At 41.1% G+C, this 14065-nt stretch overlaps 1 long non-coding RNA gene across 4 annotated transcripts in view; it reads left to right on the top strand.

Annotated features, from left to right (window-relative positions):
* Positions 1-2818: 2818 nt before the first annotated feature.
* LOC114012535 (uncharacterized) overlaps positions 2819-14065 on the top strand; it is a 77300-nt gene continuing 66053 nt past the window's right edge. For all 4 annotated transcript variants that reach the window (XR_008749168.1, XR_008749166.1, XR_008749167.1 and 1 more), the window contains exons 1-2: positions 2819-6003; positions 12433-12660. This is a non-coding gene — a long non-coding RNA (uncharacterized LOC114012535). The remainder of the gene's footprint in view (positions 6004-12432; positions 12661-14065) is intronic.

Here is a 14065-nt window from a genome sequence, read left to right as displayed (position 1 = left end):
AAGGTAGTAACAGAGAGAGATGGAAAATTAATCAGGCAGAACTGAAAGAGAAAATAAAAGGATACAAAACCAAATAAAAACAGGAGATGGAAGACAGGAAACAGGAAAGTGTGGGAAAGAAACAAGAGAGAGTTGTGTTTAAGTGATGCATGTTGCTACCTTACATCAGAGGGAAGTAAACACAGGGCAGTCGTGCCAGTTAGGGCTACAGGATGGAAATAGAGGTGCAGTGTCTCTTTTTTCCCCATTTTTTTTTAACATTGTTCAAGATTTTTTAGCCAAGTATAACGAGAGCCAAGAGAAAATGTTTAAAGCGTGTAATGTGTGTCTGAAAGTGAAATGCAGATACTAACGGCAACCCCCACCGAGGAGGTCCCCATCGAGCGCAGCAGGCACAGTATGGACACTGACATCCCTAATTCATTCTGCAGTTCTAACCTCGGCCTCCAGTACTTGTAGTGTTTGCTCTTATGATGGTATGTTTTGCAGAACAAATGGCCAGCAGGCCTTACGCTGCTTTGTATGGCTGCAGAGGGTGATAAACAATCCTAATGCTTGATGCTGTGGCTTTGCAGGGGAGACCCACCTCTTCAGTGACAAGCTGGGTCAACCTGAACCAGACAGTAAACTGTCAGCTGCAGGCAGCCACTGTAAAACAGACTCTTTTCCCTCCAGTTTTAAGCTCCACTGTAAAACAGACTCTTTTCCCTCCAGCTTTATGCTCATATTTTCATGTCAGAAGACTAGCATTGGTGTGATGGTCACTGCTTCAAAGTATTTTCTGTAGGCAGTTTTAACGAGTAACATTTTAGAACGTGAATTGCGAGCTCTTGAGTGAAGGTGAGCTGGCGAAAAAATTTTGCACTGAAGTGTGTTACTGTTAGACTCCTGCCCTAGCGTGCTGAGGGCAGAGAGCAGGGTGGAAGGTTTTCCTGGCATAGATGGCGCAGAGAGTGCTTCACAGAGCCACAGGAAGGGCGAAATCATGGACCCGTTTTGCTGATCTCGGTTACCTCTGACTTCCAAGTGGCAGTAGCCAGGAGGGTTGTTCTTACAGGTCTAAATTAAAAGATTATCTTTTATCATGCATCCAGTTTGAAAGCCTTTACCAATTCTGGGTTTTTTGGGGTTTGTTTTTTTTTTTTTTCTTCTTCAAGAAGGATCTGAAGACTTGGGCTCACAGGTCGCTGGTTCCAGGCTATGGCAGCCGGTGGAAGCATGACCACCAGCACCACGCTGCTCAGCCCTTGTGATGGTAGGTGAAGTCTCCCAAACGGTAGAGGGGAAATCCATAAAAGACCGAAACCTTTTCTTCTTTTGGCCAAGAGGAAGTCTCCATCCAGAGCATCTGGAATATTTCGAGGGTGCAACCCAAACGTAATAAAGGTGTGAAGGCTAAAAATGGGAAACACCTACCACAGCTCCAACAGCCAAAGCAAACAGAAAAGAGCTCAGTAGTTACAGCTTCAAATGGCTTGTTCCTCAGTCCTTTTCATATTTCACTGGCATCCTCACAGACACTGGCCCGTGTACACAGCAAATCCCAAATGGGTTTTAAAACTAACCAAGAAAAGAAAAACAAGTCTTATGGATCAGGGGCAGCTGCCTGGCCCTAGATTCTGTACTACCTTAACATGTTTTCTGTTTCTTGTTGCTTTTTTCTGGTTGTTTGATTCGGGAAGGGGAGTTGTTTTTTGTTTCATCCCTTCCTATTCTTTTGTCTTACTTTTCCAAACTACCAAACAAAAGGTTGGATTATCAGTTTTGTTTTACTCTGGTTTATAAACCACTGACAGACGCTATAAAAATTAAATTATATTTTTGGCTTCTCATTTTAATGCTAAAAGAGAAAACAACCAGAATTAGTGTGGGCAATGATGTGATTTTTCCAGCAGCATCGTAATTGTCAGGAATAGTACTAGACTGCTGCTTGATTAAATATCTCAAATTTACTGTGATTCATTATTTTTTGAAGAAATCTTGACAACAAATGGATTCAGTCTTTACTATTCTTTCAACATTTCTATCAATAACATATTTACTACATTTACATCTAGAAAAAAGAAACAAGAACTTGAAGTTAAGGCTATTGCATAAATCTGGAACAGCAGAAAGATGACTCTCATGGATTTGTCTATTCACTTGAATAAAAAAACTGAAGTGAGATCTACTTGGTGACCCTATATTAACCACATAAAATCAATCCGTGTGCTGGTTGTCACCAAGAATTGAGTGCATTCAGAAGAAAAAAGTAGTTTCTCACAGAAAGACTGACAGTGCAGCATCAAACCACTCTCTTCTGTCCCTACCTGTTCATATCTGCAGGCACATGCAAGGACATACCTTGATGCTCGCACGTGTTGTTAGAGCCCCTGGCTAGAATGCAGCCAGTTTGCCTAAAAAATGATTTTTCAAATATAATTCAGATACTGGGTACCTCATTTTTTGCATTCGCTATTTAACTCCAGGTTCAAAGATTTCGGTAATCTGACAGATTGAAATTGATTAATTTCAGAGGCACAGATCCCTCTGAAAAGAAGTCAGCATGTTGACTTCATTAAATTTATTTCACTAATGAAAGTGGCACCCAGGTTGCATTTGGGTGCAGGTTTGGAAGTAGGAAGTATTCTTCAGCTTGATTTCACTTGGCTAAATGAAAAGTAATGATGCAGATTCCCCTAACTTTGAACTCCATATGGAGCTGTAAAAATCATGTTTTGCTTTAGAAGATCCTTGCTCTCTGCAACAAACTTTTTCTGGGGCATGCTGGCATCTCAAACCAGCAAGTACTGAGCTCTGTGGGGCTGGTTCAGAAAAGCATTCATGGAAGCATTTGATTTCAGGTCCTGTTTCCTGAAAATGTGAAGCTGATCACACATTTGACTACTTCATTGGACTGAGACCAGGGCACAAGGTCTTGGAGATGGACGTGTTTGTACCGTGCTGACAAACATCTGCGCCGGGCGATGAGGTCGCCTTCGCTGACAGGCTCCATGCTCCACTCAGCTATTTTAGGACAGGTTAGGGAGCAGCGCATGGGGGGGAGGTTATGATGTGAAAAAAGGTCAGAAGTTTGCCTGCTTGCTCAAACCAGTAAAATCTGTTTTTAATCCAAGAAAACACACCAAAACACACGTCTTGGAGAAAAAGGTATGTTGTATTTTTCCTGATCACCGTTTTCCCTGGTGGCAAGTTTCTCATTCAAATTTATATCCACGGCTTTGTTTATGGGACTTTACAGAAGGATTTGCATGGGTTAGTGAGGAGAGGGAATACACAGAAACACAGAACCCATTAAAGCACATGAGGCTCTGGTGGTTCCCCTCCCCAGCTGCTACGAAGTTTATTTGCAGGCTGCAGCCTGGAAAAGGGGCTGTGGCCCATCTGCACCCCGTATGTAGGAATTCGTTTCCAACATAGCCACAGGAGTGTGGGTCCAGCAGACCCTCCCCTAACCTCCTCTCAGATCCCCCTCCACACTGACTTAATTGGAGCCAGAGCAGACGCCACCGAGCACTGCGGTGTCATGGGGCAGGGGCGTCGGGGGCTCGCCTGCACCACTGATCCTCCCAGGTCCCCCGCCGTTCCCTCCATCCCCGGCACAACCGTGGGGTTAAACAGCATTGCAAGCCTTGTGTGGGCCCCCCCGCATGGGGTGAGCTTCACCCCTAGAGCAAGGCAAGCGTCATGCTGGATGGTGGGGCACGAGCGGGAGATCAAAGAGGGCAGCGCTGTGTTGCTGCACCGCATCTCTGGGGCTGAGCCTCTGCCCTCTGCAGCTGCGAAGCACAGGCTCCCTGCGCGATGGCGCGGGCATTGGGGGGATGTTGTGAGTAAGCATCCTGGAAGGAAAAAAATCAAAGGGTAATATTGAGACTGAGGCACGGAAAGGAGATGGTATTGCTTATATTAGATCTTGTTCCTGCAGCGTCTTTTGCACAGGAGGAAAAAGTTTCTTTTTGTATATTGTGCCTGCCTGGAAGGTGTTGGGAAGGGCTGTCTTAGAGTGGGGAGAGCAAAGGCATCTTCTATTTTAAACCTTTGTTAAAGGGAAAGGGACAAGCATATGAGGGTAGGAAAAAGAAGAGATGAACATTAGCAAACTTAACTGCAATCAGAAGCATTTGTGGAGGGGTTTGTCCTGAGAAGGCAAGTGGTAAGGTTTTGAGGGCTCTTTGCTGTTACGCAGATATGAAAAAAAGCATTAAAACAGGCAGTAATTCTGTGGCTGAAGTGAATAATTAAACTAATGAAGGACAACACTTTAAAACAAATGATTGTATGGGAAGTTCATGCAGACCAAATGTCAGCAGGCAACCTAACTCTACCTTCAAAAGTGTTTAGACATTTTAGCAGTTTTATAAATACCCTCTTTCAAGTGTATCTATCTGTGATTCAGCTGAGTATCTGCCCCCACAAGGCCACCTCTGCCCAAGAGGCAGAGTCATGTTTAAAGTAAGCAGTGACCTCTGGATCAAAAATAAAATCACATGCTGAAGAAGAGGAGAGAGTGATGGTCACGCTTCATGGCTTTAAACCTCAGGTTTGTTTTATTGACACTAACTTCCTTAATGTCTCTCTCTTTTTTTCTTTTTGAATGGCATGTCTTTGTTCTTTTTCATATTACTTATTTTTTCTCTCAAGAAGTAGTTCATTTTTGTCCAATAATTTCTTTTGGTAAAATTCATAGTATGTAGAAGCATGTTAAATTTAGCAAAAGTGTTTTGCTCTCCTTAAACAAACACAGAGGTAACAAGGTCTAACTCATGGCTGTGGGAGCTGCTGCCCTGGCCCCACGTCCCACGTTTCACCCGCAGCGTTTTCCCAGGAGGGGTAAGCCCCTCTCCCACTGCTGTCAGCATTCTGCTGTTCTAAAGAGAGCTCCACAGACAACCATTTAAAGCTCCCAGATCTCACCGTTTGGATGTGGCGGCTGCTGTTTGAGGCTGCCACAGAAAGGCTGGCGGCTGTGCGGGGGCAGCGGGGCGTACTGGTGTGCCAGCGGTGCACATCTCCCACGCGCAGCTCGGTGGCTTCCCCACCTACCTCAGCTCCTGCGCCCTGCCTCGCCAGTTTTCCTGACCACCCTAAAGGGAAAATACTGAGCATTTATTAAGGATTTGTGTATAATAATAGATGAAAAGGGAATGGTTGACTTCAGAGTCCAGGAGTTTTGCCTGCAAATAACCATCCATAATACCTGTACCCTTCACTGCAACAGACCTGGTCTGGCCCTCCTCTAGTCTTCAGAGGGAAAGGCCTTACTCACTCTGGTATTAGCCACCACCTTATTTGTTTCTTTTCCATGGCTATTAGTATTGAATCAGACTTTGTTTCTGAGGTTGAGTGAGAGGAAAGACGGTTTTAGTATTGGCTCTAATTATGTATTTTGCCTCAAGCCACTGACACAAACATTTATTTGCTCAAGGGTCACCAGAGAAGTGGTTGAAAAGCACCTACAGATTTTAATTGGAATTTGATTCACATTCCTGTTCAAGAATTCAGATGACCCTTTTATCAGAACAAGCAAAGCCTTAGAATATTGAATTGCAAATACTGTAGTAAAAAGCTTTTTTGTGGTATTTACAGAAGTTTTTGGTCAGGGCAAAAATTCCAGGGAAGCTGACTTCCTCTTGTAATTTTACCACTTCTATGTTAAATTTAGGAACTAAAAGAGAAAGAAACAACTTAGCCTTCTGGGTTTAATTCAAGATGGTCCAAAGCTAAGTAATTTGGCTTTCCATTCACTATAGAAGAAAGTGCTGCTGAGTTCTAGCATTAACCCCAACCAGCTAACTTGTGTGACAGCTACAAATTTGTATTTCTAGGATTCCACCTCAAGTAAATACTTGTTAAGTGTATGCATTTTTGGTAGTGATGATGAGTTCAAAATGACTGCTTTGCTTCTGCTGTATGTATCTTGGAGCTGGATTTCTCTGTGAAGTCTGCGGAAGCTTGTTACCATGTTAAATGCCCAGCTTTCATTAAATCTACACCTGAAGGGTAAGTAAATGAATCCTGAATTTCATACTTGAAGGTATGTGTGCTTTTCATGGACTTATGCCAACTAGATTCTAGATTTAAAGAGACATCGTGATAACCTTAACCACACTGTGGCCAGACTAAACCTCAAAGATCTTGTTCCTAGGGGCACTGCTCTTTGAAGTGGCACCACTAACAGGTTTAGCTACTGTAGGCATTTATGAGGTACAAAATGATAAGGTAAATAGGCATAAAATGTGACTTTAATGGCATGTAAACATCACCAAACTGCATTATATTCTTGCATTCCAAGCATTTGTTTGTTCAATTTGAGTTTTGGTTTCTCTCCTTTTTTTTTTTTCCTTTTCTCCTTTTATCTTTTTCTTTTCCTCTATGAACCCGCCCTGAAGAAACATAGGAGTGTTTGCCAACTACAATAGAAAATCTCCAACAGCTCAAATGTATATATTTACTATGAATTGAACTTGCAGCTCTTAACTAATACTGTGTGTTTAAGCCATTTACTCATCAAAGTAGTTGGAGGAATATCTGTGTGTTTTCCACAGTGCTTCCAGCGTGCTGCTTTGTTTGTTGGTGATTTATTAATGATACTTGTGATTTATTACTGTCACTTTATTAGATTATGTGTACATCGGTGACAAAGCACTTTGTGGATCATGCCTTGTTAGTCATAAAAGCATTCAAGAAGCCATGAAAATCAGTTAAGCTTGAACCTATTGAACAAAAGAGCATAGTGCTGTCTATTGATCAGCAGTCTTTAGATATGTAATGAATAGTAGTACTTTGGACACTGTCAGATAGTGTTTTCCTTTGGATCTGATAAATTACACCCTTTTGTATTAGTGGTTTGAGATCTGACATAGAACACTCTTGTACTGGTATTTCTTTCAGCTCTAGTACTGTGGTGAACTTACATGGCCAAGGCATGTAAATGCTGATAGAAAACCTGATATTTTCTCTTCCAATACAGCTTTAGCCATTGAGTTAACAGGCATGTAACTTTCATATATGGCAGAAGATTGAGGACCAGCCTGCAAATAGTTTGCAAAATATATTTGTAGCCTATGTGTGTGATATACACAATCTCTCTCTCATATATGGATAATGTACACAGACCTGGACAGTAGCTATCTGATTTCTTTATGAATACAGATTATATTCCAAATTTCTTATTGAACAGGCAAGCAATATGTAAGATTAAATCCTCATTATTTGTTGGTTTGAAGTGTACTTTTTTTCTGTTTACGATATCAGGACTTGATTTCTTCCTGCCTTGCAGTTTTTACAGCCATTTACTGGGTTGTAGGTAAAAATTTGCTATTTCAATTGCATAAAGTTGAAGGCAGAGCTTATGGTGCAGCACGCCCCAAGTCTTACATCTGTGTCATTCTCTGAAGGATATCCCCATTAATACTAACAGTCAAATGCTTTGGAGGAACACATGTTTGCTAGGGCCTTCCTCTGGATCAGAGGGTCACTTTCTCCCCTCTCTCCACTGCTCTTCCTTGTAAGAAAAATTTGCAGAAGAATGAGCCCAGTACCCTATTTTATTAACAGGATTAGGGGCAATAAACTTCCAGCAGCTTCTTTTTTCTGGATGTTTTCTAATGCTCCCTTCAGTATTTGCTTTTCCAAAAGAAAAGATTTGCTTTTTCCAAAGACAAGATTTATTAGTCAGCATAACCTGATGTGACACAAAAGTAGTGTTTTTTAGTAATGCACTAACTCAATTATAGATATAGCAAATAAGTGTGTTTGGTGCGTACTGAAGGATTACTATTAAAGTAAAATACAACAAAAATTGGAATACTGCTTCCTGAGAACCAGGAAGATGCACTTCATATTTTGTAGTATCTATCTTTTCTTATATCTTGGTTTGGGGAATAATTAAAGCCTGGTCATTAGCACCTGACAGTCTTACCCTGGAGTTAGCCAAAGCAAGGCTCACCTAAACCACTCTTAAACTGCTCTGTCCTCCTGTCCCTCTTACTCCCTGTGCCTCATGTACTGCTTTTTCTCTTTTTCTTCAGCGGTCTTTCTTGGAGACCAGCTATGGAGAAGGTGTGAAGATGAATTCTGGGAAGGATTTTTGTAGGCTGTCAGTGCAATACTACTATTGATGATGATGATAATAAAAATAATAATAATGACTTTGTTATTATTGTTTTATTGCAATAATATTGCAAAGTTTAAAGTAGAATCTTTATCCAAACCTCTACCTCGCCAGGACTAGACTGAAGAGAAAACTTGCTATTGTTGCAGTGAAAATCTCTCAGCACCAACTCAATTTGATTAAGAAAAGGGTAAAAGCATGAATGGGCTTGATTTCCTTAAGCAGTTTAGCACACCACTGATCATAGAAGCGTTTAGAAAAACCCCAACAAACAACTAATACTTAAGTAGGTAACAAACCCACCTTTGCTGATTTTCATTTTATTTCTATTTTATTACAAGAGATATGAGACTGTAAAGGATCTCCTGAATCTTTGAATTCTGACCTGGCTATTCTGTGACTACATGAGTAAAACAATATGTTATTAATGTAATTTGTGTATACTTTGCATGTACTTAGAACTTTCATCTTAAAATTAGCATCACTCTTCTTATGCTTGGTTGCAGGATCCTGCTTTACTGAATGTTAGATAAAATCATATCATTAAATGTTTGTCACTTTGAACATTTTAAATGTATTTTTATATGCTTTTGAACACAGGGAAAAACTCAGACACAATGTAACCATGACGCAAAGTAATATTATGTTCATTAGAAAAGGCATTTGTGTTGTTGACATTGGAAAGGAGGGTGCAATCTTCAGACATCCATGCCAGTATTTTGGGTAAAAACATTTTTATTGAAAAGTAAAACTAGGATTGAGCTCTGTTTGGCTGATTTTTAATTCTCTTCCCCCACCCTCCACCCCACCCCCCCAGTAGAAAGTTCCAAAAAGGGGTCCAAATGAGTGCTATAAATTATTTTATAAGACCACTGTAGGTTGTATATTACAAAACAACTACACAAAACTAACCAGAAAGTCCTGGGATTAAGCAGATGAAAAGCCCATTCCAGATGGAAAAGAGCTCGAGTCAGAGCAGCCCAGTGTCCAGAATGCTCTGTCAAAATTAGGTTATATTAGTGTAGTCTTGAAAAGGAGGTTTGGAAAAGAGGCAGAGTTAAGACAGCAGTTAAACTGGTTTTGACAGACTAAATGGAATACATTTCCTAGCTCTAAATGGCTGCACAGTGCTCCTGTAATGGGTATTTTGCTCAAAGCATAATGAGAAGAGAAGAGGGAAAATTATTTCATTTGTCCAGACTATAATCAATCACTTCCAGGAAAAGAAGTCTTTCATGACTTTCCAACAGTAATAGGAGTTTTTAAATATATTAGTTGTACAAATTTCTTTACGAAAGAAAAAATGAAAAGTTATTAGAGAAACACATAAGATGCACAAAATTAATCTGTAAGTTTATGACTATTCTTAGTAATTCCACTGTCTTTGTGCCTTGATACATGCCTTTTTTCTTTATTGTCTCTAAACTGCCAATAGCTGTAAAAGCATGAAAGCAATAGGAAGGATGGAGAAGTCTCAAAAGAAAAGGGATTTTTCATCTGGCAACATGTCCAGCCCAAAAGCCATAAAGGCCTTTCCTGAAACTTTAGGACTGCAAAAGCTTACTGAGTTTTGCCAGATTACTTTCTTCTGATGGAAGTTCCCTAATGGTAGTGGTGGTTTCTGGACAGTTATATCAACAGTTACAGAAGGTGATGGTAGGCATATGGTTAAAAAGTACTCTGCACAGATATAATACCCAAGAATTTGTGAGTGCCTAAATCTGTATTGTCTTATCTAGTCATGAGAATATTATCACTCCCAAATTTAAACAGCAGAAAAGCTGAATCATGGGAAAGTCAGTCTTGTTCCCCTTGAACTCAGCACTGTAACGCATGGAGACTGTCTTTGGTATATAAAATGCAAGGCCAAACCCAAGATAGTATAGATTTGATTTTGCATGCTTATATGCACTTAAAAGGGTAGAGACATTATCATTTATTTTAATATGTGTGCTGCATGCTCTAAAAGCCACTTTACTCAGGGAGCACAAGAATGGATTCAGTGCTTCTACCAGGGGCTAGGACAGAGAGAAGAAGAAAAGATGAGCCCAAACTAATCTCCCCAAATAAAAAAAAAAAAAAAAAAAAGATGGTCTGTGAACCAAGTGAAGGGGTGAAGTTAGTGGGCACACTAATTATTAGCTTCCAGGATTCATTTGACATCCAGGAATTTCCTACAGGCAATATTGTGCCTAAACACAAAACCCTGATGCTTTGCAAAGACTCTCCTGGAAGGCCCCCTGCACAGATTAATATCAGGTACATTTGTTATTGAAGCAGCAATGGATGGATTCTCAGCTGTGGGTCCTGAGCACGCCTTCATGGTGCTCTCCTGCTTCAGAGATGTTAGGAAGATTGTCTCTTGTCATACTGTTCTTTCAATGCCACCTGAATCAGTCTCTTATATTGGAAAAGGCTGGGTTCTTTAAATAATGTCATTTCAGAAGCAGGTAGCTCTAAAGTGTAGGTTTAGCTATTATGTAGTTGTGTGTCAGTTTTATGGATGTAATTCTTCAGTTTTAACTGGGCTTTTTAATTGCACCTAAAAAAGAAGCCAAATGAATTCTTCCAACCCCATTTAATTTCCATCTCTGTGTGCAGCTTCACTTTATGTTTCTTATAACAAAACGGCTTTTAAAGCTGATAAATGGCTACAAAGATTTTGCTTTTACTTTGTTGCTTTTCTGTTTGTTTAACCAAGAGCAGTTCTTTTGGTCCTGACCTCAGCCTTGTCAAATAGACTTTGTTTGTCAAACTGCTCATGCTCCCATTAACTCCTAGCTGTTTCAATTGTCATGTTTGATGAATGGCTCAAATACTGCTAGCATCATTAAAAGCCAGGGTACTGAGGGAAGTATTATGTTAGACTGCGTCCAAATACACACCATAAATAGGAAAATTCCAAGCAAAGAAAATCTTTTATTGCATAAAGGAAATTGCAAGTGGTTTAAACTAATCTCTTTTAATGCCATCTTTCATATGTGCAGGAGACAAGAAAAAGCCCCTCAGGTTTCATGGTTGGTATTATCTCTTCATGGTTAAAGAACATTAGTAGCTTTATAACCTTATTTATACAGCGTTCATGGAAGAGTTTGGGTCTGTGTGGGGGAACGGGCCTGCTTAGCATGCATAAAAGTGGCAGAGCGGTTCCCACAGTGCTCCGTGGGTCCGGAGGATCTGTCCCTTCCCAAAGCAGAGCCTGCTCTTTCTGTAAGTCACACAGCGCAATCACTGCGCTATTTCCCCCTCCCAGGCTGACGGCAGCACGACAGCACTGGGGTGCTGGGCACCCTGGGCTCTGCCTGGGCAGTACCCACAGCTGAGCCTTCCCTGGTGACCTGCCGGTAAAAGCTGCACCAGTACAGGCTCGCCAGGGTCTGGCAGGGCTCGGTTCTCCCATTACACTGAAGTCAATGTTTCAGTTTATGTTGTCTGGTGCTCTCGTCTGCCCTTTGCCGTACTTACAGCACAGTCCTAGCAGTAAGCAGAGTTCAGGATTAGTTCTGGGAAGTTGGGTAATGGCTTCAGCAGAAAAAATAAATATTTTTGTTATTGTTGGTGGTGTGGGGTTTTTTTGATTCTGGCCTTTTTTTAACTGTTGAAGTCTACCTCAAGGCCAAAGAGCTATTGTTCGAATAATTTTTACATTCTTGAGGCAGATAAAATTATTCAGATGAATATTTATAAAGATACATTTAAATATGCAAAATTATACACTTCTAGTCTGGTGGCATTGCTATGCCTATGAGGCTCAAGACAGGGTTTTTTTATGATTTTGTTTTTAAAAAGTTGTAACTTGAACTATATGTGCATATACATATGGGCTGTTTCTAATATTCCTGAGTGTTACTCATGTGGAATTTTCATCACGAATAAGTACACTGCTGCAGTATATTTTTCCTGGACAGTGTTACAAACCATTACAATGAGGACAGCAGGCAAACCATTAAAGCAATTCTGAAATGGTATCAGAAGTAGGTCCTCAAAGTTTATATTTTCCCAAGCTACAGCAGCTCATTGTGGTTTTTTCCTTGCTAGAGGATAGAAAGGATTTATTGATCTCAGTTGGTTTTGAAACAAGGAGAAAGCAAAGAAACTTCCAGTTGTGTCAGAAACTACGTCAGCCAGTTTGCCTTCAGTAAGTGTAACTCTGCCTAGCTGTTTGAGCAAGCAATGGCAGAAATTGTCTCTCTGCTATCGCAGCTAACTCAGACTTTAGATTTGAGATGATCTTTCTAAAACTGTAGTTTTAGATGCAGGATGGCAGTCACTGGGCTGGAGGCATTGTTACTCTAAATGAATGATTTTCATTACAGCCAAAGCAAAAATTTAAAGATGTTGTGAGAAACATGAATGGATGCACTGAAGTCCCTTCTCCCTTTCTGAGGTGCCATAAGCAGCAGAGCACAGAGGTGGACCATGGGCTCCCAGCAAGTTACCACCGCCAGGGAGGGTGCACAGCTGGCTCCCCAGAAGCCATACTCCTGACTGCTGTCTGCACCACGTGTATCCCAACCACCCTTCTCACCCCACACACCTGCCGGGTGAGTGACAGCATTTATTATTTCCTCCCAGGTGGAAAGGTGCTTCTCTTTGTCTGGACTAGATTTCCCAGGTTTGTATGTATTTAGATTGCAGTGATCTGCACATCAACGATACAAACTTAAAAATTTTCATCCAGACAAACTGTGAGATGATATTACTGTCTGTAACCATCAATGTGTGTTTCTGTCCTGGGGTACATCAGGTAACTGATGTTTGTTGCCTAGGACCCTAAGTATGGATTTGGTTTCCTAAAAAGCTGAGGCTTCTTTAAATTAGTGGAGTTCACCGTTCCTTTCCTATTCAGAGTAAGAACAGTGTTAGTGAGCAAAATACTTTCATTAGAACAAATGGGGTTTTCAGCCTCAACTGCACCCTTGTTTCTGTCTGTACCAGAATTACATATTAATCAAAAGAAAGTAGGAAAGCTGCAATCATTCCCTGATGAGGTTTCCTGCATTTTTAATCACAATTTGTTGGTGTCACTGGATTTTTGTTACTCTGAGGAGTACTGAAACCTACAGCATATGAATTCATTTGATTAACCACACTTGAAGTGAGTCCATAGGAATAGGGCTTGTACTTAATATTGCTTTCTGTGGGAGAGGGTTATAACCATCAACGGTAGTTGCATCTCAGAATTAAATATAACTGTGTACCATACACAGGTAGGTACCGAACCCCCAACCCACACATGCTCTCCCACTAAAACCCATGGGACCAGCACTTATGAGAAAATAGACTTGGAGGTCTGCAGGCTCAGTTGGTCTCTAAGGAAACATGATCTTGACCTGGAAAAGTGGGATTGGGGATGTCAGTATCTACATACTTGTTAAATCAGCGAAATGAAGGATTTGGCTCATAGTTCACTGAAAAGGCATCAGCAAGGTTAAAGCAAAACATAAGAAAAAGCTTGTTTGCTGTGCCCCCTTGTTCAGCATATAAATGATACTGTCAGTTTTGAAGTGAGTGCTGCAGTCTTTTCCTGGAAAGCATCATTGGCAGAAAAATAATTTTCAGCAGAACTCAAGAACTGAGAGGGAAAAATGGTATAAATCAGTTAACAAGTTGACCCACAGTCAGCCAAACTAAAGAGGCCTCATTTCCTATGGATTTCTGTCTCTTCAGCCTCATTGTCTGCTGTCCAGCTCCCCACCACCACCAGCCCTCCCTGTCCTTCGTGCCTCCAGTGCCTGGCAGGAGAGGCTGTGTGCACAGCCAGGGCAGCGCCGCTGCATGCGCGGTCATGGGCTGTCCACGTTTTGCACAGGACTTGAACTGGACACTCATTCAGACCTCTGCCCTTCTGTAACACGGAGTTAAAACTTGGGGGGAAAGAGCAAACAGATGACAGGCAAATATTCGTACAACGCAATTGTGTTGTAACCTCATTTCCCTAAGGAACTG

Source organism: Falco peregrinus, chromosome 11 (assembly GCF_023634155.1).
Source record: "Falco peregrinus isolate bFalPer1 chromosome 11, bFalPer1.pri, whole genome shotgun sequence".
Lineage (NCBI taxonomy): Eukaryota > Metazoa > Chordata > Aves > Falconiformes > Falconidae > Falco > Falco peregrinus.
The sequence above is the reverse complement of the archived record's forward strand: the minus strand, read 5'-3'. Positions and strand labels throughout refer to the sequence as shown.